This window comes from Pseudophryne corroboree, chromosome 9 (genome assembly GCF_028390025.1).
Source record: "Pseudophryne corroboree isolate aPseCor3 chromosome 9, aPseCor3.hap2, whole genome shotgun sequence".
Lineage (NCBI taxonomy): Eukaryota > Metazoa > Chordata > Amphibia > Anura > Myobatrachidae > Pseudophryne > Pseudophryne corroboree.
The window spans coordinates 211,852,511-211,880,481 of record NC_086452.1 but is presented as its reverse complement, the minus strand read 5'-3'; the positions used below and the strand labels follow the sequence as shown (position 1 = coordinate 211,880,481).

At 42.7% G+C, this 27,971-nt stretch overlaps 1 long non-coding RNA gene across 1 annotated transcript in view; it reads right to left on the bottom strand.

The window, feature by feature from the left end:
- Window positions 1-27,971, bottom strand: part of LOC134956899 (uncharacterized) — an 86,657-nt gene that overhangs the window by 43,185 nt on the left and 15,501 nt on the right. The window contains exons 2-3 of the long non-coding RNA XR_010186274.1: window positions 12,852-12,881; window positions 5,362-5,391 (exon numbers count right to left, since the gene is read on the bottom strand). This is a non-coding gene — a long non-coding RNA (uncharacterized LOC134956899). The remainder of the gene's footprint in view (window positions 1-5,361; window positions 5,392-12,851; window positions 12,882-27,971) is intronic.

Genomic DNA, 27,971 nt, shown 5'->3' with positions numbered 1-27,971 from the left:
CCCCGTGACATGATTTTAATCTCAGTAGGAGCCGGCAGTGGCATTACAGTAATGAAACAGAAAATAAACTACAGCTCCCAGCAGCCCTTGCTGACGGAAGCTCCTGTTTATTTTCCATTTCATCACTGTAGTGTGATGTGCAGTCCAAATGGCCCTGACCATCAGTGACCTTCCGCCCAGAGCATTGTACCTGCACCTCCTGCCACCCTGAAGCCGCACCCGCACTGCCCACCCACCATTGTGCTGGCCTCATCGTCCACCGGCTCCTGGCTCTCAGAAGGTGAGGGCGGCTAAAGAAGAGACAGAGACAGAAAGGGGAGAGGAAACACACACAGAGAGACATAGAAGGGGGGGCAGAAGGGGGGGCAGATAAACATAGAAAGAAGGGGTGGGGGGGAGACACAGACTGAAGTGGGGGGGCTTTTTGACACAGAGTGAATGAAGGGGGGATGAGAGAGACAGGCGTAACATGATTGCATAGCAGATAGACACAGTTGTGAGATGATGTTGTGCTGAGAGATGACACGGGGATGGGGGGGAGATAGTATTGCTGAGAGGCAACACAGGGAAGAGATGATTTGGACACGCAAGGGGGAACTTATACTGTGTGGTATAATGTGAATTTTGGATCATACTGTGTGGCGTAGTGTGAATTTCGGCTCATACTGTGTGGCATAATGTAAATTTGAGCTCATACTGTGTGGTGTAATGTAAATTTGAGCTCATACTGTTTGGTGTAATGTAAATTTCGTCTCATACTGTGTGGCGTAATGTAAATGTTGGCTCTTACTGTGTGGCATAATGTGAATTTCAGCTCATACTGTGTGGGGTAGTGTGAATTTCGGCTCATACTGTGTGTAGTAATGTGAATTTCGGCTCACACTGTGTGATATAATATGAATTTCGGCGCATACTATGTGCCGTAATGTGAATATCAGCTCATACTGTGTGGCATAATGTGAATTTTGCCTCATACTGTGTGGCGTAATCTGAATTCCGGCTCATACTGTGTGGTATAATGTGAATTCCGGCTCATACTGTGTGGCTTAAGGTGAATTTCGGCTCATACTGTGTGGTGAAATGTGAATTTCAGCTCATACTGTGTGGCGTAATGTGAGTTCCGGCTCATACTGTGTGGTATAATGTGAATTTTGGCTCATACTGTGTGGTATAATGTGAATTTCGGCTCATACTGTGTAGCTTAAGGTGAATTTCGGATAATACTATGTGGCATAATGTGAATTTCAGCTCATACTGTGTGGGGTAGTTTGAATTTCGGCTCATACTGTGTGTAGTAATGTGAATTTCGGCTCATACTGTGTGATATAATATGAATTTCGGCGCATACTATGTGCCATAATGTGAATATCAGCTCATACTGTGTGGCATAATGTGAATTTTGCCTCATACTGTGTGGCGTAATCTGAATTCCGGCTCATACTGTGTGGTATAATGTGAATTTCATCTCATACTGTGTGGTATAATGTGAATTCCGGCTCATACTGTGTGGCTTAAGGTGAATTTCGGCTCATACTGTGTGGTGTAATGTGAATTTCAGCTCATACTGTGTGGCGTAATGTGAGTTCCGGCTCATACTGTGTGGTATAATGTGAATTTTGGCTCATACTGTGTGGTATAATGTGAATTTCGGCTCATACTGTGTAGCTTAAGGTGAATTTCGGATAATACTATGTGGCATAATGTGAATTTTGGCTCATACTATGTGGCGTAATGTAAATTTGAGCTCATACTGTGTGGTGTAATGTAAATTTCGGCTCATACTGTGTGGCATAATGTGAACTTTAGCTCATACTGTGTGGCTTAATGTGAATTTTGGCTCATACTGTGTAGTATAATATTAATTTTGTCTCATACTGTGTGATGTAATGTGAATTTCGGCTCATACTGTGTGGTATAATATGCATTTTGTTTCATACTGTGTGGCTTAATGTGAATTTTGGCTCATACTGTGTGGCTTAATGTGAATTTGGCTCATACTGTGTGGCTTAATGTGAATTTTGGCTCATACTGTGTGGTGTAATGTGAATTTTGGCTCATACTGTGTGGTGTAATGTGAATTTTGGCTCATACTGTGTGGCTTAATGTGAGTTGTGGCTCATACTGTGTGGTGTTATGTGAATTTCAGCTCATACTGTGTGGCATAATGTGAATTTCAGCTCATACTGTGTGGCTTAATGTGAGTTGTGGCTCATACTGTGTGGTGTAATGTGAATTTCAGCTCATACTACGTGGCATAATGTGAATTTCGGCTCATACTGTGTAGCATAATGTGAATTTCGGCTCATACTGTGTGGCGTAATGTGAATTTTGGCTCATACTGTGTGGCATAATGTGAATTTCGGCTCATACTGTGTGGGGTAATGTGAATTTTGGCTCATACTGTGTGGCTTGATGTGAGTTGTGGCTCATACTGTGTGGTGTAATGTGAATTTCATCTCATACTGTGTGGCATAATGTGAATAAGGGGCACTACTGTCAGTAGCTGGTGAGCATGGGGACACGTGTGACAAATGCTGATGTCCTGCAGAGGAGAGGTCTGATGGCATATAAAGAGGCCAATGTGGCTTTGATGGCACATGTGTACATTTTAAAACCATATATTATATATTAAAACTCGAATGTTCAGCCCCCTAAATTTCCCATATTTTCAGAATGACCCACTCAAAATCAGGGTGTAGGTGCTGGGGGGTGCAAGGGGTGATTGGGGGGCAGGGGGAGGGGAATGCATATGCACGTAGGCCATCACTCACTAGTTCCACCATTGGGTCAGGAATAGGTTGGAAAAGTGCAAGCAGCGATAGGTTGTAGTGGCAGCTAGCACTCAGGGTTATGCAGTAGCAGACAGTCCGTACCAGCCGGAGGTCACACCATTATGTTTCATTTTATTTCTCTGGGGTGTTTTATATCTACTTGTAATATTAGGAAATAGGGACAAATTAGATTAAGCCATTTGATTTTACTGAGAGAATGTAAAACAGTGCAAGACATGTCCCGGGGTGGTGCTAGACACGCCTCTCTGTCAGTGCACCCTCTAATAAAATTAGCTGCGCACGCCTACAATGGGCTAGGGTGTAGTATGGCAGGTAGATAGTAACTATGTTGACAGTGTCTAGGTCGACCACTACTGGTCGACAGTAACTAGGTCGACAGGGATGCTAGGTTGACAGGGTCTCTAGGTCGACGTGTTCTAGGTCCACAGGTCAAAAGGTCAACATGAGTTTTTTATGGGGGGGTTTGTGTTGTTTTCTTCGTAGAGTGACCGGGAACCCCAATTAGTGCACCGTGTCCCCTCCGGGCAATGTGCCTCGCTCCGCTACCACTGTGCTCGGCACAGGTTACCGTTCCCAATTGTAATCCACGTGGATCGTTAAGTATGAAAAGATTAAGAAAAGATAAAAATCGTGAAAAACTCATGTCGACCTTTTGACCTGTCGACCTAGAACATGTCATCCTAGAGACCCTGTCGACCTAGAAACCCTGTCAACCTAGTTACTGTCGACCAATAGTGGTCAACCTAGATAGTGTCGACCTAGTTACTGTCGACCCAGAGGCCGGATCCCGATGGGCTGCAGGGAGGTGCAAAAATGGACTGAGATCTGATGGGATTATTTATATATATATATATATATATATATATATATATATAAAATGCCTCCCCAGCCAAAGACCTCACTGCACGTCACTGGTGTGTAGTATCATGAGGAAGCAATAAAAATCAAAGTAAGATGAACATCTGAGTAAAGTTACCAGAAAATATTGTATTATTATTATTTATTTGTAACCCATATATGGACTGGACTGAATATGTATATAATATGATATAGGCACTATTTGAACTGCATGTGAATGTATGTATATTCATGATGATCAATAGTAATAGTATTGTAGTGTGTAATGTGTATATGCAGTATAAGTATATATATGTGCACAAGTGGTAGAAGGATCTAGAAATATAGACTCACAAGGGCCCTACCTACGCTCACGGGAGTACTACGAGCAGTTCCTGGAGGAGGGTAGAAATAGGGCTGCCGGAGTTGAGCGAGGGGAGAGGCTGTTCAGTTGGAGCGGTTGACGGATGCCTGAAGAGGGGAGAGCGCTATTGCCAGAGAAAGGAGGCGGCTGAAGAACAGAAGTGGGCATCACGGTTTCTGACCAGAGCTAACCCAGGAGCTAAGGAGTGGAGGCGGAGCCGCAAAGCAGCAGCTGTCAGTGGCGGCATAGACCAACCAGTGTAAGCTGCCAGCCTTAAGGGAGGAGACGCCAGGGAGGAGCGAGGCGAGTCTCCAGGGAGGAGCTGTACCGTTGGGCAGCCAAGGTCTCCGTTTTACCGTTGGGCAGCCGAGGTCCTCCGGAGCTGGGAGCAAGGACGACGCAACCTCCTGAGCCGGGAGCTACAATACCGCTGCCTACGCTGTACTTGTGAGTACCGCAAACTGCACAGACCCCATAATCAAGTGACAGGCTAGCACCAGTTATAGTGAGAGAGCTCGGATAGTAGTATAATACAACCAGAAGCGCTCGCGACAGCCGGAGGGTATCTGCGCTTTCAGCATCTTTGACACAGCCTGCGCCAGTGAGTGACAACAGGAGGATAACTGCACAGCACAGTTAGGAGATTGTAAAGCTGTTTTTTTTGCAATAGGTTTTCTAGGTACTCTTGACCACTAAGTATTTCTGCTCAGTAAGAGGCTGGGGGAGTGAAGTTGCCAGCAGTTGAACTGTATAGCAGCCATCTGACATTCTCTACTGCATCTGATCCAATAACTAAGGTAAACCCAGCTGGAGTTTATTATATTGAAATTGATCAAGAGAGTAGCTATTTATAGTAAGAGCAAGAGTGGATACAACCTATTGACTCAGAGTAATAGTAGCAGTTACAGTGTAACGAAAGGTTTCCTGACTTATGAAAAAAAGGAAATGCAATCGCTTATGCTGATTAAACTACAAAGGGAGCACAGTGAACATTGAATCTACAGGATATATATATATATATAAAATATATTCTTGGATACATCTGGACTTAATCTGACTCTCTCTAGTAGTGACGTAACAAAGGGCCCCAACGTATCTACACTGCAGTTAGAAGAGTTGCTCGAGTTAGAAGTAAAATATTCATAGAATACCCGGGTATTCAGGTATTAGCAACTATTACACAAGATTTACATTTTTTGGTCTCTTGATAATTTGTTTTTTTGTATTGAATGCAAAGATTCTTGTATAGGAAATAGCATATACTGTATGTCTATCTCATTATACCTTATACTGATTATACGGATGTAGGTATTAATAAAGCCCTTCTTGTGTTGAACCTATGTAACAGAACCATAATATTATACTTACCGTCGATGGGTTCGGCTGGACGTGGATGACCTGGAAAAGAAGAGGAAGGCATTTACTTTATAACGAAAACTTATTATACTGCCTTAGCAAAAACAATATAAATCTCTGCTCACAACATTCTCATTCTGAAAGGCTAAGAAAGGCTAGGGTAGTTTAGGCTTACCTGAGCAAGCCTAAAATACTATTAGCTCAGGTGGAGGCACATCATACTAATAATAATAACCATCTGGTGTTAGCGGCTACCGACAAGGATAAAGGGGTGGTTACAACTGGAGGCACTGCTGAGATCCCAGGTTAGCGCTTAGTTTGGAAAGACTAGTATATAATAACGTGGATAGAGATATGGATTGCGTTACAAGAGAGGACTTGTATCTGTGGTGTCAACAGAAAGGAAAAAATCCCCAAAGGTGTTTCGGTATAAAAGGAAGTTTTTGGGAATTTTCTGACAGTGATATATCATCCAAGGTCAGGACTTTGTATGGCGTGTATGAACCTTACATAGTGGATAAGTGGAGAGGAGAGCTGGGAGACGTCTGTGCTATACTTATAGAAACGGGAAAAGACCTAGATGCTAGTTTAATTCCCAGTAGAATAATAGCAGATGAAGACTCAGGAAGAAAATGGGATATTCTTTGGCCAAGTCAAAGTCCGAGTGGCAGAGGAAATGATGATTCTCCCAGTGCTCACAACCCCGAAATGTCTTCAACGGATGAAGTGGGTAGTTCTCCAAAATCCAAAGATGGAAAGAAAGGAGGGAGTGATTCCACCTTCAAGAATAGTGAAGACCGATTAGGGGGCCAGTTCGAGTCCATAATGGATCGTGTCGTCACTCAGCTTGAGAGGTGGCATTACGAAGGGAGCTATAGGAGATTACGCATTTTTTCTGGAATCCAGCCAATACCTCAGGGTGAGGAAACCTATGATTCCTGGAAGGAGGCGGCTAAACAACAAACGGAGGAGTGGCAATGTCCGGACCACATAAAAAGGCAACGAGTGGTAGAGAGTTTACGGGGACCTGCGATGGGTGTAATACAAGCTGCCCGGCGGAGTAACCTGAATGCAACCCTTGAAACCTATTTTGAAGCTCTCGACTATGCTTACAGAACTCTTGAGGATGTAGGGGATTTAGTCTCGAGGATGCATCACACTTTCCAGGATTCAGGAGAAAAATTAAGCAATTTTTTATACAGATTAGACAGATTGTTGTATAAAATAGTAGATAAAGGAGGACTGCAGAAAACAGAGGTAGATGCTAGCAGGATGAAACAGCTATTGAGAGATGCAATGACTGCAGACCCTGTAGCACAGAAATTACGGTGTTCTGAGACTCGTCTAATTCCTCCTAGTTTTAATGATCTAATGAAAGAGATAAAGCAGGAAGAGACTCTGATTGAGATGAGAGAACGAACCATAAAAAAGGTAAAAGTGGTGGTTCCTACTATAGAATCTAAACCTAACCTATTTGAGGAAAAGATTTTAAAACTAATGGAAGTGCAAAATAAAAAAATTGATCGATTCATTACTACTCAAAGTGTTAATGTCTCCCAACGAGGCAATGCGATTAGAGGAATAGGACGAGGATATAGGAACACTAGAGGATGTTTCAAATGTGGACGATATGGCCACAGGGCGATTGAATGCAATCAGAATAGGAGTAGTAATGATGATGATAACATCAGGGATGATACTAACCGAGAAGGAACTGATCAGGGAAACGAGAGGGGGAGGTCAGTGGTCATCCCCTCACCGGCCCCCTAGAAATTGGTAGATGTGCCATGGGGAGCTCATGGTGGAACGAAGACATCCCAGAGGGTCTTTTAGGACCCATCCCCATGAGAGTAGCTAAAATAAATGGAAAAAATTGTAAAGTTCTTTTAGACAGTGGTTCGCAAGTGTCTATCATTTTTGAGTCATGGTATCGAACAAATACACCTGATGTGAAGATACAGTCATTATCTGGACTGGTCATATGGGGACTCAGCGTAGAGAGGTACCCCTATTTGGGTTATGTCAATGTTACCCTGGAATTTGAGAGAGATGGGGCTAATGAGATTAATCAAGTCCCATTTGTTGCATTAATATGCCCTGAAATCCCTGAAGGCAGAGAAAATCTCCCCATTATTGTAGGGACGAATACCAAATTATACCAATCCTTGACCGATTGGTGTAGGGAGGAAGATAATAAGGGCAGTAGTAATACATTTGTTATTCAAACTCAGACTCATGATAAAATCAGAGAGTGCTGAAGAGAATGTTGAAATGCTAATAAATGTTTCATCTGTTTGTGGAAAGCGCTATGACTTGTGTTTTAAGGGAAGCGATATCTCTGGGCCTGAAAAGGATGCTTTAATACGGGAACTATTGAAGAGAGACCAAGCTTTCTCAGCAGAAGAATGGGACTTAGGGAAAGCTAAGGGATTTTGAGCATTACATCAAATAACCAATGATAACCCTTTCCGTGAGCGGTCCCGTAGAATTGCTCCAGCCGACTTTGATGACGTGAGGACACATTTAAAAGGGCTATTAGAAAATCAAGTCATTATCGAATCCAGAAGTCCATACGCCTCGCCTATTGTTATTGCTAGAAAAAAAACTGGGAAAATTCGTATGTGTGTGGATTACAGAACTTTGAATCAACGGACTGTACATGACCAATACACTGTTCCCAAGATTGATGAGGCTTTAGACTGCCTTCAAGGCAGTATCTGGTTTTCGGTTCTGGACTTGAGAAGTGGTTTCTACCAAATTCCCATGTGCCCTAGCGATAGGGAGAAAACCGCGTTCATCTGCCCCTTAGGGTTTTATGAATTCTTGATGATGCCGTAGGGAATTAGAGGAGCTCCAGCAACATTTCAACGAACTATGGACAAGGTAGTCGGGGATATGAATTACTTAGAGGTAATAGTATACCTAGATGATATAATAGTCTTTGGAAGTACCATGGAAGAACACAATATCCGCTTGCTTAGAGTGATAGACCGGCTGATTGAAGGGGGGTTGAAATTGTCTTTGGACAAATGTCACTTGTGTCAGTCCTCCGTAAAATATTTAGGACACATTGTCAGCCGTGAGGGGGTAGCCACTGATCCAGCCAAAGTAGAAGTAGTAAATAAATGGCCCGTCCCGCTAAATTGAAAGATCTGCGATCATTCTTAGGGTTTTGCGGGTATTACCGGAAATTTTTCCCGGGGTATACAAGAATCGCTAAGCCATTGACTGACCTTATTAAAGGATATCCACCAGTTTGGAAAAAGAAAAACCTGTCACAGAAGAAGCCGGAATTAGCCTCTGAGGGTTACTTTAGACTAAGCGAGCCATTCGGAAAAAGATGGAGTCCTCAATGCGAAAGAGCTTTTGAAGAATTAAAAGAATGTTTGACAAATGCTCCTGTTTTTGCATATGCTAACCCTAAACTACCATATACGCTACATACAGATGCTTCTCAAGAAAGTATAGGGGGGGTACTATATCAACTGCATCAAAACAAATTGAGACCAATAGCATTTGTAAGTAGGGGGTTATCAAAAAGTGAAAAAAGATATCCGACTCATAAGTTGGAGTTTTTGGCCCTGAAATGGTGCATAGTTGAGAAGTTTCATGATTATTTGTATGGCGCCTATTGTGAAGTCCATACAGATAACAACCCCCTTACTTATATCCAGACTACCGCAAGGTTAGATGCCACTGGGCACCGCTGGCTGTCTGCTCTAACATTGTATGATTTAAAGATCAAATATCGACTGGGTAGTACCAACACTGATGCTGACTCCTTGTCAAGGATACCTAATTGACCAACTGATACTGAAGAAGAATGGATAGAAGTGCCGGCCGGAGAAATAAAAGAGATGTGTCACAATGTAAGCAGTACAGTGAATGGTATGGACACGCTGGAATTACTCAGCAGCATGGGAGCTACTGGACAGGCTATACCTTTATCTTACTGCTGGATTAGTAACATCGAACTTGAAGGAATATCCAAAGTCCGGCCTCGCCAATTTCAAAAGGATCAAGAGCACGACCCCTGTATAGGATATATAATATCTAAGATGAATGGAAACGTAACTGTATCCAAACCCCAGGAATGGGCTAGGGATATTAAACTGCTGGAAAGACAAGTGAAGAATCTGCTATTCAATAAAGGAATTCTATACCGGAACCAACGACATGTAAATGGAAGAAGGAAACCCCAACTTGTACTCCCACAGAAGTATCAAGCCCAAGTGTTGAAAGCCTTACATGATGATCATGGACATCTAGGAATTGATAAAACCATGGGGTTGATAACCGACAGGTTTTACTGGCCTAATATGAAAGTGGAGATAGAGGAATACTGCAAGAATTGTGGAAATTGCATAGTAAGGAAATGATTACCTATGAAAACCGCCCCATTAGTCACAATCCAAAGTAATGGCCCCATGGATCTCGTATGTATAGATTACCTGTCCTTAGAAGTTGAACCTGGAAAAAAGTGTAATATACTTATTGTGACTGATCACTTTACTCGCTATGCACAAGCTTACGTGACACCTAACCAGAAAGCTTCGACTGTGGCCAATACCCTATGGGACAGGTTCTTCATTCATTATGGTTTACCCAATAGGCTACATTGTGACCAGGGGCGGGATTTTGAAAGTAGGCTTATTAAAGAACTGTGTGCCACTTGTGGAATTGAAAAGTCTAGGACAACCCTGTATCATCCACAAGGTAATCCTCAACCTGAGAGGTTCAATCGCACATTATTAAATATGCTGGGAATCCTTAATCCCTTAGACAAAGTCAAATGGAAAAGACATATCAATAGAGTAGTACACGCCTATAATTGTACAAGAAATGAAGCTACTGGAATGTCCCCTTATTTTCTCATGTTTGGGAGAGAGGCTAAGTTGCCTATTGACGTGTGTTTGGGGGTATCCCCTGATGGACAAATTGTCCCCTCCCACTCCAAATATGTGGAAAAACTGAGGGAAGACCTAAAATTAGCATATGAACTAGCCAATGAATCAGCAAAAAAGCTGGGAAAAAACAAAGTGTATTACGATAGGAAAGTGCGAGACCAAGTTTTAGCTCCCGGAGATAGGGTACTGGTGAGGCATCTTGGGATGCCGAAAAAGTTCAAGATAGCTAATCGTTGGAAGGAGGAACCATATGTTGTGGTAGAGAAATTCCATGACTTACCTGTGTATAAAATTAAACCAGAGAATGGAGGAAACACTATATTTACTTATCACCGTCAACACCTACTCCCGATTGGATGGGAAGTCCGGTTAAGAATGTATAATAGAAAGGAAGAAGACCATTCTAATAAAAGCAAACAGGGGGTGGTAAACCCACAAATGACAACCGAAAAAGACTGGGAAAGTTCGGAAGAAGAGGATTGTGAAAGCTTGGGATACTATTATAAGAATGTGGATATTGAGTTTGTGAATCCTCAAAAAGGGCCCTTTGAGCCCCTCAATAAAAATAATCCTATTTCTGAGTATGATGTAAATTATACAAATGGGAATGAAAGTGAGATCATAAGTGATAATGATTCTCAGTATACTGTAGATAACACTAATGATGACACTAATTTAGGAGAAGGTTCAGAGGGTTCAGAGAGTACTTCTTCTGTAATGAATGAAGTAGGTGGTACAGGGAGTATTCCTTCTGTAATGAATGAGGGTGGAAATGAGCTATTTGAAATAAAAGAGAGGCCAAGAAGGATCTGCCAACCCCCTTCTATACTTACCTATGATGAATTAGACGTACCAAAGGTATTTCCAAGGGTGGTACACTCTTTAAACTCTAATTTAGTATACAGTTGGCCGTATTTTGGAGGTAATAATATATAGATTCTAAAGGAAGGGGACGAAACATTTATATGTAGATGGTGATTTTATTGCATGGCTGCATGTTAATCACCAGGGGGAGAGTGTAACCCATATATGGACAGGACTGAATATGTATATAATATGATGTAGGCACTATTTGAACTGCATGTGAATGTATGTATATTTATGATGATCAATAGTAATAGTATTGTAGTGTGTAATATGTATATGCAGTATAAGTATATATGTGCACGAGTGGTAGAAGGATCTAGAAATATAGACTCACGAGGGCCTTACCTACGCTCACGGGAGTAGCACGAGCAGTTCCTGGAGGAGGGTAGAATAGGGCTGCCGGAGCTGAGCGAGGGGAGAGGCTGTTCGGTTGGAGCGGTTGTTGGATGCCTGAAGAGGGGAGAGCGCTATTGCCAGAGAAAGGAGGCGGCTGAAGAACAGGAGTGGGCGTCACGGTTTCTGACCGGAGCTAACCCGGGATCTAAGGAGTGGAGGCGGAGCCACAAAGCAGCAGCTGTCAGCGGCGGCATAGACCAACCAGTGTAAGCCACCAGCCTTAAGGGAGGAGACGCCAGGGAGGAGCGAGGTGAGACTCCAGGGAGGAGCTGTACCATTGGGCAGCCAAGGTCTCCGTTTTACCGTTGGGCAGCCAAGGTCCTCCGGAGCTGGGAGCAAGGATGGCGCAACCTCCTGAGCCGGGAGTTACAATACCGCTGCCTCCGCTGTACTTGTGAGTACTGCAAACTGCACAGACCCCATAATCAAGTGACAGGCTAGCACCATTTATAGTCAGAGAGCTCGGATAGTAGTATAATACGACCAGAAGCGCTCGCGACAGCCAGAGGGTATCTGCGCTTTCAGCATCTTTGACACTGCCCGCGCCAGTGAGTGACAACAGGAGGATAACTGCACAGCACAGTTAGGAGATTGTAAAGCTGTATCTTTTGCAATAGGTACTCTAGGTACTCTTGACCACTAAGTATTTCTGCTCAGTAAGAGGCTGGGGGAGTTAAGTTGCCAGCAGCTGAACTGTATAGCAGCCATCTGACATTCTCTACTGCATCTGATCCAATAACTAAGGTAAACCCAGCTGGAGTTTATTATATTGAAATTGATCAAGAGAGTAGCTATTTATAGTAAGAGCAAGAGTGGATACAACCTATTGACTCAGAGTAATAGTAGCAGTTACAGTGTAACAAAAGGTTTCCTGACTTATGAAAAAAAGGAAATGCAATCGCTTATGCTGATTAAACTACAAAGGGAGCACAGTGAACATTGAATCTACAGGATAGATAGATATATATATATATATATATATATAAAATATATTCTTGGATACATCTGGACTTAATCTGACTATCTCTAGTAGTGACGTAACCAAGGGCCCCAACGTATCTACACTGCAGTTAGAAGAGTTGCTCAAGTTACTAGTAAAATATTCATAGAATACCCGGGTATTCAGGTATTAGCAACTATTACACGAGATTTACATTTTTTGGTCTCTTGATAATTCATTTTTTTTGTATTGCATGCAAAGGTTCTTGTATAGGAAATAGCATATACTGTATGTCTATCTCATTATACCTTATACTGATTATACGGATGTAGGTATTAATAAAGCCCTTCTTGTGTTAAACCTATGTGACAGAACCATCATATTATACTTACCATCGATGGGTTCGGCTGGACGTGGATGACCTGGAAAAGAAGAGGAAGGTATTTACTTTATAACGAAAACTTATTATACTGCCTTAGCAAAAACAATATAAATCTCTGCTCACAACATTCTCATTTTGAAAGGCTAAGAAAGGCTAGGGTGGTTAAGGCTTACCTGAGCAAGCCTAAAATACTATTAGCTCAGGTGGCGGCACATAATACTAATAATAATAACCATCTGGTGTTAGCGGCTACCGACAAGGATAAAGGGGTGGTTACATGTTTATTCTTTGCTTAAATGGTGCAAAAATGTTTAACAGTGCCTTACAAAGGGGGACATTTACTAAGCAGTGATAAGAGCGGAGAAGTTAGCCAGTGAAGAAGTTGCCCCATCAACCAATCAGCAGCTCTGTATCATTTTATAGTATGCAAATTATAGATGTTACTTCAATGCTGATCGGTTGTCATGGGCATCTTCTCCGCTGGCTCACTAGTCCGCTCTTATCATTGCTTAGTAAATGTCCCCCAAAGTCCTTAAACAAATGCACAGAACAAGGAACTGACATATTGCAGTACAGGACAAGTACATGGCTATAAACTTTGCTGCATCAGCGGTCACACCACTCAAATAAGCAATAGGGTGGCAAAAACCAAGGGTAAGGAGCTGTTGTAATGAGAATGGCTGGATGATAGCATAAGTAAGGAAAGCAAATGAGGGGAGAGGGTAGAGAGCTTAAATTCTAAAGGAGAGGGGCAGACAAACAGGGGTGACACAGATGGGGTAGACAGTGAGCACTTATTGTATAGTAAGATAACGGGCTGAGGCAGAGTTGCATGAAAGTCTGTGTTGTGTGTGGATCTTGAGATTATTTGCAGTGCGCATGCTTCATATCTGAGCACGCCCATCTATGGATGTTTTATAGTCATATGCATCTCTGTCCAAACTACTTGTTCCTGAATGGAGTGCTGTAACTGGGTGGTACAGTGGCACTCACATGTAGCTTAAGTTGTGTGAGGACGTTCGGGTGTATGTAGATGGAATTACAGTGTTTGCTGAGTGGTGTTGGCATATAGTATGTTTTCATCGATGACATAATGTATGTATCCAGCTCAGATTAGTTTGATAATTTGTAATTTGTAGACAAAGACATGTTCCTGACTAAGAGTAGGACTATTTGTGTCAGGGTGCATCCACCAGATGCAAGACTTTTCTGCTTATATAAACCATACTTGGGTTCTTTGATCTGAGGAGGGTTTATTGGTCTGTAAAGGTGTCCTCTGGGAGGGAAGGAGGTGGATTTGTAGAATAGTAAGAATAGTAGGAAAAGGTCTTATCCAGCTGGTGCCACTGTAAACAACCATGAGTTGCCTAACCCTGGCATTAGTTTCTTATTCAGATGAACATATGTGTGCTGAGCTTTGCATACACACCTTATGGCATTCAGTTTACACAATAATTTAGCCTTTCAGACTTAGGGAGTAATTCAGAGTTGATCACAGCAGCAAACTTGTTAACAGCTGGGAAACACCATGTGCACTGCAGGGGTGAGGGGGGGGGCAGATATAACATGTGCAGAGAGAGTTAGATTTGGGTGGGTTATTTTGTTTCTGTGCTGGGTAAGTAATGGCTGCTTTATTTTTACACTTCAATTTAGATTTCAGTTTGAACACACCCCACCCAAATCTAACTCTCTCTGCATGTTATACTATATCTGCCCCCCCTGCAGTGCACATGGTCTTGCCCAACTGCTAACAAATTTACTGCTGCGATCAACTCTAAATTAGGCCCTTGATTCAGAGTAGAGAGCAAATTAAAACCAGTAAGTAACTTTCCACCTTGGCAAAGCCATGCTGCATTGTAGGTGAGCGACATTTAACATTTGCAGAAAGATTTATATTTGGGAGAGTTGTGTCCAAACCCAAATCTTAATTGCAGTATAATAAATAACTGCTGAGCATATGTAGGCTACATTCAAGTGCATATAACAGAAGATACCCCACCCTTTTCACTGCAACATGGTTTGTCCAATCACAAACTTATGCAGGCCATACATCATGGCCAACGCTGAACCACTGATGATTAGATATCTATCTGGGATTCAGCAAAATCCTGCATGCTAAAAATGTATGATCCAGATCATTTTTTGGTCGCAATTGGTGAGTCAAGGATTTCCAACATGTTGGATTTCCCCGATCTCCTTTTTAATGCATCGGGAAGACTGGGAATTGCCCCAATTCTCTCCTGATGTATGAGGCCCAGCTACTTGCTTTTATTACTTTGTCCCCAGCTCGTTAAGGCGGAACTCAACTACCAAAACAATGGAGACACAGGGGTACATTTACTAAGATGGGAGTTCTATTTAAGATGGGGTGTTGCCCATAGCTACCAATCAGATTCTATTTCTCATTTATCTAGCACCTTCTAGAAGATAATACCTGGAATCTGATTGGTTGCTATGGGCAACATCCCATCTTAAATAGAACTCCCATCTTAGTAAATTTACCCCACAGTCGGCCGCCTTAATTTCAAACAACACTTTGTTTATGCACATAGATTCACAACAGATTTAGCTGCAATTGAGGAGTATTGATTTTGACCTTCTCTGATTATATTGAAGTTTCAAATCTATTTTGCTACGTAAATACTGTAATTGCACCCAAAAATCAAAAACACTTAGAATATGCACAATTTCACCATGCTCACAGTGGATATGAAACATCATTGTCCAAAACATCTCTGCAGCAAAGAAGGCGTTGAGATTTATAATCAATAAACCAGAGAAAATCTTGACAATTTATTTTTTCAACAGGCCTTTCTCCTACAGTAAATTAAACATACATTTAGCATTCAAGTAAAAAAAAAATCTATTTTCATTATAATATACCTTTAGGTACTTTTTACAGTTAGCACTCACACTTGGTAAAATCAATAGAGTTAATAAATCAAACCTTTGGTATAAATTTACCATCTCATTTCTTTAAATAAAATTGAATCAAACTAAATGCTATTAACTTTAATTTCTATTACTAAGTTGAGAACATGTAACCATTCTTTTTATCTTTTTAATTTGTATGATCTACATTGTCAGCCAGTGAAATCCCAGCCCATCTGGTGACATGAAGGATAGATCAGGGGTCAAGGACTAATGTGGTAAACCACTAGGCACAGTTCATCGGATAATGGCTATCCTCTGCTGATGTATTGAAAGGAAACAGCTTTCAGCATAAGAGCTCCAAGGTAAGAGATGACAGAATCCATATGTTACATCAAACTCTGTGCAACCTCTTAAGGGGAAGGATTAAATAGACACAAGCGTTATGGGGAGAGAAATTATATCCACGAGGCCCTAGCATATAGCCAGATTCAGAGCAGTAATATTTGTGCTTCATGCTACTTAAGGCTGTGGCACTTGGCTAATCTTATTCTTATAACATGGTGCTCTCTTTATTACCTTTTGCACTATGTGTCTGTTTATGTAGATACAGTAAATATACACAGACAGAAAGTTATCAGTGTACACTTGCTCTAGCCTTGTATCTGGTGCAAGAATCCATCTGATAATCAGAGGGATCTCTTGGTTCTCACAAGTCCAGGGACGTGCGGTGAGGTAAATGGCTCATGAGGCACTGGTTGTTACCAGAGTCAGATTTACACACAATATACAGTATGAGCCAAATGGGGCATTATACACAGGTGCAGCAGTATAAACTCCTGGAAATTTGGTGGGTTTTGATCAGAGATGGGTGGAAAAGATAGCCATCTGCCATAGACTTTTTACTCCAGAGATTTGACTATAAAAATGATTAGAATCATACAAAGAAGATATTTTTAACGTATTCTTTGTATTTTTCATATACTTTATACAGTAAAAACTCTAGCGCAGTTGTTAGTATGACAGGAAAGGCTCTGCCTCACCTGCCTCATCCCACCACACGTTACTGCACAAGTCGGTATACTGTAGAATGCCATTCCACCTCCAAGCTCTCAATATGCTCTCAATGAACTTGGCATAGTGATTGCTACACCCCATTATGGTGAGTTGTGATTGAGATGCAGATGCCCACAGATGTGAGCACTCAGATACATGCAATACACAGTGCTAACTATTGAACTTCTGTCCTCAAAACAGACTTGGGACCTAATTCAAGGTCGATTGCAAAAGCAAAATCTTCCTATAATGGGCAAAACCATGTGCACTGCAGGTGGAGCAGATGTAACATGTGCATAGAGAGTTAAGGGCCCTACACACATAAAAGATTTTTCTGAACGATATGAACGTTCTCGTTCATTAATGAATGAGAACTCATTCATATCGTTCAGTGTGTAGGCACCACTGATGAACGATGCACGGTTCCGCACTCGTTCATTTTTGGTGCTGGTTCGGTCATACCTGCAGGTCAATATGGACAATCTCATCCATGTTAGCATGCAGGGCTATGGAGCCGGGTGAAGGGTGGAGTGAAGAAACTTCACTCCCCCATCACCCCACCACCACCGCCGGGTCGTCCGACGGCCATATTGGCCATCGGGCAGCTTAGCAGCGGGTCGCCGAGTGTGTAGGGCCCTTTAAATTTGGGTGGGGTATGTTCAAACTGAAATCTAAGTTGCAGTGTAAAAATAAAGCAGACAGTATTTACCCTGCACAGAAACAATATAACCCACCCATATGTAACTCTCTGCACATGTTATATCTGCCCCACCTGCAGTGCATATGGTTTTGCCCATTAGAGGAAGATTTTGCTTTTGCAGTCAACCTTGAAAGACCCTTGATGTGTAGATCACTCCCAAAATTGATGGTTATTCAGGTGAAAATGGAATCTGGGATCCACCCTTCCAGTTACTGCAAGAGAATTACATGTTGTTAGTAGTATTTTCTGTACAAAAAAAAACAAAAACCCACTCTGTAATGTTAGTAAAATATAATGGAAAAAAAGTGCCACCTCTGGGGAACCATAAAGCTGATATAAAATACAGAAAGAAATTGCACAAATTATAGATGTGTTTGAAAATGGTAGACCGCCATGAGTGACAAAGAAAAATGCAAGTTTACTGGCAGTCTGCTAAACACTGAAGATGCTAAAGTCTAAAGTGCCAAAATAGTGCTGATACTATTAAGAAATTAAATTGATAACTGATGCTATAACAATATTAGTGCATAGGAACTCTCAAATTATTGAAAGAATGTAGTGTACATGTATTAGATGAAATACTTACTCCTGACCAGTAGTGTATTATATTAGACAAATCAATGAGGCAGAGATTGAAAAGTAAAAGATTCAGTAATTTTGTACCTGATTCAGGGATGTATGCAAATCACACAGCTGCTGCATCTTCTTATGCATCAACTGTTGCAATCATATAATAATGCTACAGAAGGCGTCAGCGATTGACAACCTGATTCCATTTGGGGGCGTGGAGGGGGCGGCAACAGCCTCTGTGAAAATGGAGGTGTGACACAACCATTTAGGGAAGGGAAGAGGCCAGATCTCCGTCGTTGGACAAAAATTTCCTGGTCTCTTACAAGCATCTGTGATGGGCAGGTTGCGTGACCCCATGGGTGCCGTAAGCCGCACAATGGTGTTGCAGTGATCTGATGCCTGCGTCCTAGGACCTTCTGCAACAGTGATCTGAGTTGCATTTACATACAGAGCTGTTGCTGCTGCTTCCAGGGAATCAGCAGTGATAGCTACTCCAAACAACATTTAAATTAACTCCAATATCTGAAACAATAAACTGACATCTTTGCAGCTCTGTCAGGAGATCTCTTTGTATAACTAGATTTAGCTCAAGCTAATTTACAAATGGAGATTGAAGATGCATCAAAGAAATAGTTGACAATAAACACAGGCAAAGTTTTATTCAACAATATGACACGATGCTCAATACTGCTTCTATAATATTATTATGACAGGAACAGAAGATAAAGAAAATATAAGCAATCTTTAAAGTGTACTCTCAAGATTAAGTGAATATAACCTGAGAGCCTATCAAGATAATTATGAGTTCTTTAAATGATTGCTACTGTGGACACGCAATCGACAAAAAATGTATTCAGAATTTCAAAGCCGAATTTGAAGCAGTATTTTGTGCACCATGCCAGCAATCTGTGGTCCTGTTTAAATTGTATCTAGGCCCAGTGTATTATACTTACAAATTTCTACCTCTTATATTATTGGTGATACAGCCATTGACTGCACTCTTAAAAAAGGGAGCATCATGGAAATGTTTTTCAAATTGTGATAAGTTTTTTCAAAAGACAAAATAAGCTAACATTGGACATCTAGCACTGTGACTCCTCTCTACATACAGATGTTGCCAGCCTTATATTTGCCGCAATGCATACCATGGGAATACACATCACGGCAAACTGCATATGCACCATGCTGCTTCTAGTCGCAGCCATCGTTTGCTCATAGGAATGAATGGGCACCTGCATACGAATGCATACTAGCCTCGCTGCGAGCATAGATGAGCATCCAGCGGTGCAAGTGGGCGGGTACAGGTGGGTACAGCGTACCCTTAAGAATTTAGTCGTGGGTACGCCGTACCCACCACCGCTGGGCCACTGAGGGAGGCTCCGCTGCTGCTCACCACGCCGCTGCTGCTTGAGGGGAGGAGAACACAGCGTGCGCCTCTCCTGCCCCTCATTGTCTTCTTTCAATTCAGCGCTGGCCCGTGAGCCAACCAGAGCTCGCAGACCGACAGCCAAGGCTCCTGATTGGCTGCTGGGCCGCAAACTTTGATTGGCTCACGGATCAGCGCCTAATTAAAGGTAGACACCCGCACCACCACCGGAGACTGAGGGGCAGGAGAGGCGCATGCTGTGCTCTCCTCCCCTAACACACAAGACAGCAGCAGCGCGGTAATCAGCAGGGGAAGACGGGGCACTGTGAGGACATGTGTACCTGGCCCTAGGGGCATATCTGGCACTGGGGGCATCTCTGTATCTGGCACTGGGGACATATCTGGCACTGGGGGGCATTTCTTGATCTGGCACTGGGGGCATATCTGGCACTGTGGGGGCATTTATGTATCTGGCACTGGGGGCATATCTGGCACTGGGGGGACATGTGTATCTGGCACTGCGGGCACTTCTGTATCTGGCACTGGGGGCATATCTGGCACTGGGGGCAATGTGTATCTGGCACTGTGGGCCAATGTATATCTGGCACTGTGAGGCAATGTATATTTGGCACTCTGGGGGCATTTGTGTATCTGGCACTGTGGGGCAATGTGTATCAGGCACTGTGGGGCAATGTATATCTGGCACTGTGGGGCAATGTATATCTGGCACTGTGGGGCAACGTTTATCTGACACTATTGGGGTCATATGTGTATCTGCCCCCCCATATAAATATCACACCCCCATTTTCATTGGCCAAGCCCCATGTGGCATTTGGCCACACCAATTTTTTGGCATGCACACAGTACCTGTATAATATTTTTTCTACTTGCACCACTGGCTACATCTGTATATATTTGGCCTTTGACCTCACTTTATGGAATAGATGCAGTCTCATTACATACTGTATGCTGGTTGGCAGTGAACGAGCAATCTAATTTTTATTGAGATTCTAAACTGTACCAAAATGTATTGTAATTGTTCACAAATTAACTGTGAAGCAAGGACATAGCTACCATAGGTGCAAGGAGTGCATCTGCTATGGGGCCCAGAGCTGTGAGGCCCTTACAAACTTTTGCCTTAGGGCCTACAATATATTTAGTTATGCCCTTGTACCAGCTCGTTGTGGCGTGGTATGTAATTAACTGGAGTGCATTATTATGTTATATTACATAATAGGAAATGGGGCACTGTGATGCAGTGCCGTAACTAGACATTATAGTGCTGTGTTCAAGAAACATCATTGGCGCCCCCCTATATACAAAACAGGGTCAGTGCACACCGCAGGCATGGCTTCATGAGGAAGGGGCGTGGACACAAAATAATACCAATACATATTACGCTGTACAGAAATCTTCATTATTAAAATTAACACAGTAGTATCACTTACACACATTACTCCAGGTAGAGCCCCTCTCACACATTACACCAGGTAGAGCCCCTTTTACACATTACGGCAGCAGTCCCCCTTTTTACACATTATGGCAGGCAGAGTCTCCGTTTTACACATTACGGCAGCAGAGTCCCCTTTTACACAAGACGGCAGCACAGTCACCCTTTCTACACATTACGGCGGCACAGTCATCCTTTTTACACATTACGGCAGGCAGAGTCCCCTTTTTACACATTACGGCAGCACAGTTACCCTTTTTACACATTACGGCAGCACAGTCACCCATTTTAAACATTACGGCAGCACAGTCACCCTTTTTACACATTACCAAAAATATAGAGACATGGCTTCATGAGGAAGGGGCGTGCCAGACCACCAATGACAGACCTCCAGTCTGTTGCATCTACATATATTCAGTCCTATTAAAAAATTACAGATGTGTCAATACGCCATGCAGCAGGAGATGCCTGGCGTGAGTTAGCTGGCAGCTCCTGGGCAGCTCTGCTAATGTGGGGCATATTTTTTGCCAAAAATGCATCTTATTCGCATCACTATGTGACTAGGATGCACAAGTGGCTTATGCTGATTAAAATGATATGTTGCATGCCTATATTCTGTGTGTGACTGTGGCTGTGTCTGTATATGAAATGCTACATTACAGTGGTTACCAAGATACAGCTGCAGTTGTACACACAATATAGACATGCCGTATATCAATTTAATCAGCATAAGCTCCTTGGGCATACTATTTGTATAGCAATGCAATTTAGACAAATTTAAATGAAAAAAGTTGCACACAAAGACGCTCTGTGCTACCGAGTCACGGTATGGCTTGACTAGAAGTTTGTTTAATGTGACTGCAGCAAGGATGTAGTAGGACACATCTGTGCCTGGCGGTCACTATATTGCATGTTGAGTTGTCACCTCCCATCTATAATGTGGCATGAGATAATGGTGTGCTAACATTGCTTACTTTTTGCTAGCCTCACCTATATTTAGGGAGGTATTCAAGTCGCGACGAGTTTTCAGACAGTCATAAAAACAGCACTAATTTGACCGTTGGCTGTTCAATCGCGGGCGTATTCGACAGGTTTTTGCTCCCTTTGCATCATGTCCTTTCGACTTTTTTTTTGTCAAATTGGCATGGGCAAAAACGGACCAAAAAACTGTAAAAACGCCCACGAATTTGACAAAACATGTGGATCCGCGGCAAATTCGCCGATCAAAGTGATTTTTGCCTGGACAGATTTTTCGAAAAGTAAAAAATTAGGCCAGGCATTGAATAGGTCGAATGTGAATTTGACCTGCAAACTTGCGAAAAGTGACGTTTTTTCGACAAGTCTAAAAACTGCACAAATTGAATACCCCATTAATATGGCCGCATTAACATGTATATGTTTATGTATATACAGATGTGGCCATGCTGGTTGTGGCTGTGAATAGCCACAGGTGTAATTCCTTTGGCGTGATGCACAGTCACAGGTGTGAATAGTTGCATCCCGATGCAGCTAGTATAGTAATATCATCTTTTTTACTGTGGTACAAAATGAAAAAAATCAATTAAGTAAGGAGAATATGTAATTTCCCGGTATGGCAAGCATGTACTCTATGTGGTACAGGTCAGAGTTACCTTGGTGAGGTATTCCCCCTTCAGCAGCAACTCTGCCCTTTTCCTGGCAGAGAGGCACATTTCTCACAGACAGACACAAAGAAAGGCAGACAGTGTTTTGCATAAAGGAATACAATGGTTTATTCCATCACCTGTAAAAGGAATTAGTTACAATAGGGAAGGGAAAGAATGGACTCAAGCAATATAACTATAAAACCTAATAAAATCCCAGACGCTATTGCAGCGCTGTGTATCTAAGGTGGCTGTATCAAACAAACTGGAGCTGCTTCCCATGGAGCACGCTGATGAATAGGTATAGCATACAGCATAAGCAGTAGTGCCACATACTACAGGTCACAGCAAGCCTTTACGTATAGGGTGTAGAATCTTTCAAAGACCAGTAAGTCTCAGGATCCCTAACACTAACAACTTCCTGGACAGCTTGTTCGGCATCAGGAGCCTTGTTGATTGTGTCTGATACCTTTTTAAAACAACCTGACAGGTGTCAAACACACAGTGACAGGTGTCAAAATATGCAGCTAGGCGTGGCTAGGAGCGCGCAACAATCAACCGGGTATTACTGCATCTGCGGCATCAGATCAGTGGGGGCATACACACAGCAGCAATGCACCATGACAGCATTCACACCAGTGTATAACATGTGTTACAGGGAGAGCACTATCAGCAGAGCATACACACAGGTTAACTGTAGACAGCAGCCATTGTATGGGTAGCAATAATCCCACCACCTCCCAGTCCCAGGATCCCTCCGATGAGGGGGAGATGAACAAACTTTAACGTCTATCTCCTGGGCTCCGCTAGTCTCGTGTGTGTGTGTGTGTGTGTGTGTGTGTGTGTGTGTGTGTGTGTGTGTGGTGTGACAAGTCACATGCAGGCAGCAGAACACAGAGGAGAGGAGTGGGAGCGGCACCCGGCTGCCGGCAGCTGTCCAATTTATAGAAAATTACCCATAGTTACCCATAGACTGTGCCAAAGAATGAAAGACAAAACGGGCAGCCTTGTGGTGCAAAATACCCCATATGTGTCTCCCCAAAACACCTTATAAAGAATTCTCGGAAATATAGTATTGGCTATATGCTCCACTGGGCGCCCTAACAGTAACACACAAAGCAATATGTAAATCAAATATACATCCCTTGTAATATTACACAACCAAAGAGATCTCAGAGATAATCCTCAGGTGGATATTTCAAATTGTTGTCTCCATTCTCATCTAGTTTTTCATGGATATGTCAGCATATGGAGAGAGAAAATTGGAAAAACCATATGTGTAGTAAAGTAAATTTAATACATGCAATACACAAACATAAAAAGTCCACTTAAAATCACATAAAACAAATTCATTGGAGAGGAATCCCCTTATCCCAGTGAAATGGATGTGCTGAACAATTACAGAAAAATAGACAACTGGTGGTAATTAGTTTTCCAAACAAGCTCAAATGCTCATAGTCACCAGGTCTCGCGGGCAGACACACTGGGATCAATTCCTGGCAGTCGCTAGTTAATCCAAGTCACCTCAGCGGGATCGTGGTCTGGGGTTCCCTCTCTCACAGCCAATGCATTTCAACCCATTCTTTGGGACTTTTTCAAGGCAGAATGGATTACCCTACAGATGGGTATTTAAATGTCCATCGTCCAATGGCAATAAGTCTGGATGATTGTGCAACTGGGATCCACAATGCATCTCCGCCCGCCCCCCTGGTCACCAGGGCAATGCAGAAGCCGAGCATCACTGTGGTATCCCCGCAACCTCACTTCTGGGTGCACGTAGCAGTGGGCAGCACCGCGTCACAGGTCTCCCATAGGCATCATGTAATTTGAAAATTTCCACCTCGTCATTCCGATGGGGTACCATGGCAACATATATACTTGTCCTACGGTCAAAAATACTTGTCCCCACTCCATCACTTTCGGTCGGTCACCATGGAGATACAAATATTTAACAGTATAATGCTCCGAATAGGATGTTCCTTACAGATTATAGGGGTAATTCAGAGTTGATCGCAGCAGCAAATTTGTTAGCACTTGGGCAAAACCATGTGCACTGCAGGTGTGGCAGATATAACATTTGCAGAGAGAGTTAGATTTGGGTGGATTATTTTGTTTCTGTGCAGGGTAAATACTGGCTACTTTATTTTTACACTGCGATTTAGATTTCAGTTTGAACACACCCCAACTAAATCTAACTCTCTCTGCACATGTTATTGTAGCAATGGTATGTAATAATCGCTTTTATGCTCAGGCAAGTTGCAGGTATCAGGAACTGTGGGTAAATATGACCCTGGGTTACTCAGGTAAGTATAGGACTTCTAGAACTATACCTGATCTCCCCTTACTTTGCAAAGTCTTCAAACTCCAGTCTTTACAGAGAGGCAAGGGTGATTGTCATCACACATATTTCTCTCAAGACACAGTATATTAAATATCTATTACCCCTCTACAAGAAACTCAATTTTCCCTGAAAGACTGGTGTGTCATTTAAGTAGTTGACGAGAGCTACTACAACAGAACTGAATAAATGAATACTGTAACTCAAATAAAGGAGATTTATTTTATGGGAACAACTTTGTCACTCTTCTTTACCAGCATTCTATAGATTAAGCTAGACAAAGAGGGTTAGTACAATAACATACACAGGATTGCTGGCAAACAGTTTTTAATATTTGGTTATTTATGCGGACACAGAGCATTAGGAATTCAATAGTCACTATGGCAGTTCTGTCCTCTCTGACGGACTCCTAAGCAGACTTACTAAGCATTACGACTGTGGTGTCCACCAACCCTAGCATTTTTCTGATGTAATGGGAGTTTAGAGCCCATAATGTATATACAGTCACTAGGATACAGATATTGATAGTCGCAATGTATTTAATGTGGTTCTGTCGCCCTAATACTGGTGGTAAGACTATGAGAAAGCACTGCAGCTTTCCTGACCGAGCTGCTGCTGCTGCCGTACCTTACATGGAGCTGCCACTCACGATTTAAGGCCGCCTCCTCCTGATGCCTTGTCCAGGGCAGCTCCTCCTCCGATCCGCCCCAAAGGAGGTACGGATTCTGCTACTGCCGCCCACAGCCAGACTACACACTGCTCCAGGCCACCTTCTCTGATCCGCACCAAAGGAGGTATGGATCTCACTGCCACCGCCCACAGCCATATGACGAGGTCCCGCTGCCGCCAATCACAGCTGAGCCGCACCCTGTCCAGACGTCTCCACTGAAGCTCCGCTACTCACTTCACTGAAGCTACCGGGAATCTCCGCCAGTGTCTCTCCCTGGAGCAAACTACCGAAACTAGGCGTGTCGCACTTTTTAGAAAATGATCACTGGCTGTGCACAGCTCCTTCTCTGTCTCTTAGCTCCAGGCATCACACACAACACTCTTTTTGTGTCCCCCTTTATATTCTGTCCTCAGTTGCCCGGATCTGTCCCGCAAGCCGTTAACTGCACGAGCTGGCTTGCATCCTAGTCCAGTCCCACATTAATAAACCCTTTTTCCAGGGTATGGACTCGTCTCACTATACCCACAGTCCCTGTAACATGACTGCATGGGTCGGTCCAACTTCCCTATGTGAGTGAGATATTTATTAATCTCCATGAGAGCAACTAAAGTCATATTTTAACATCCCTTTGTGAGGGCTTTTGTACATATATGAACTTTTAGTCTTACTTATTTATACTGGCACACAACACATAGAAAAACTATATAATTATAACTTGAACAGTCCACCTCCTTCACAGTGGACTTAGCAGAGTATTACATATTTCACTGCTGGAAATATTCGTGTTCTCACACATTTCTTTACCTTTCCCCTAACGAATTCCAAATCATGTTCAACAGTTATCTGAGTAGACATAATATGGACTCAGCTACATAACATCTGGTGTAATCTCAGTTACACATTCAATAATACCTTAACATTGTTACTTAAGGGGTATAACACATTTGTGCTTCTCTCTGATCTCCTCAGCACTGGATAAGAATCTGTTACTTTATGACCCGCTACCTCTACTACACCCAGCAACATTGCTGGAGAATCGGGAATCTCATAACTTTCCCTTTCTATCACATCAGACCAGGCTATTGTGGTCCTATTGGTGGAGCTTTCGCTAGCGGGAATTCCAGTAGACGTCATTGCTGGTCAGAACAGTCTCATTATACTCATAGGATCATTACAGTCTAAAGTTGTAGTTGAACTCGAGCTCTCTGCCTTTTCCTCTCCACCAAGATTGTCCACTGCGGTTGGATTCAGGCATCTCATTAATTGGTTACGATGGACTACTAGGGATGATTCACCATTGTCCTTGGAATTCCCATAATCTGCGACCTTAGGACATGGAATTTCAGTTATGGTGTAAGGCATTAGTTCCCAGTGACTGTCTAGTTTACTTTGACGCTGATTATTCTTCTTCCAGACAACATCGCCCACTTCCAACACTCAGCGAGAGCGTTCTCATTGTAGTAATAATCTTGACGGTGTCGTACATCATCCATCCTTTGATCAACTATGGCCTGTGCCGCCTTTAATCTCCGTTGATGTTCTTATACCCAGTCAGTGTGCGGAAACCTCCTCCCCTGATGGTACATCCAATCTTAAATCCACAGGTCGCTTTCCTACCTGTCCGAAAAGCACATAGAACAGGGTATAGCCCGTGGATCTATGTTCTATGTTGTTATACAGAAAAGTAATTTCTGGAAGTAGGGTAGGCCATTCCAGGCACTACGGTAATGGAATAGCTCTCAAAATATTTATTAAGGTGCGATTCATTCTCTCACACACCCCATTGCATTGGGGATGGTAAGCAGTGGTTCTTAACTTTTTGCAATCATATAAGCCACAAAGTTCCTTGAACAACTTGGACTCAAAAGCGGGTCTTTGATAGGTCAATATGTTCTCTGGGTATCTGTAGGGCCGAACATATGCTCTCCATAGTATCTCGGACATTGTTTTTGCAGATAAGTCCTGCACCGGAAGAGCCACGGCAAACTTGGTTATTATTATTGGTTGATTATGGTTATGGCATAATTCTAGTGGTTGACGACTGACGATAGGATGAAGGAGTGCCTTCTGGTCAGAGGAGGGTTTTCTTCCAACCAGGCAGTTTTGATAATTTAGGGGGTTACTGTCTGTAAAGGCAACAAAGGGGGTAGCAGTTAAGTAATGTTTAAATTTTTCAGTAACGGCCCACTCTAAGGCCAGAAATTCCACTTTAAAGGAACTATAGTTGGCATCTTTACATTCTTTTTTCTTCAGAGTTCGACTTGCATAAGCAATGAACCGCTCCTTCCCTTGTTGTTGCTGGGACAAAACTGCCCCTAACCCTTGATGACTGGCATCGTTGTACAAATGAAAAGGCTGGTTGTAGTCTGGATATGCTAATATAGGTGTCTTGGTTAGCAGACTCTTCAACTTGTCAAATGCTGCTTGCTGGACTTACATCCACTTCACCTGAGTATTGCCATCATGGCGAGTTCTGGGCATGCTTTG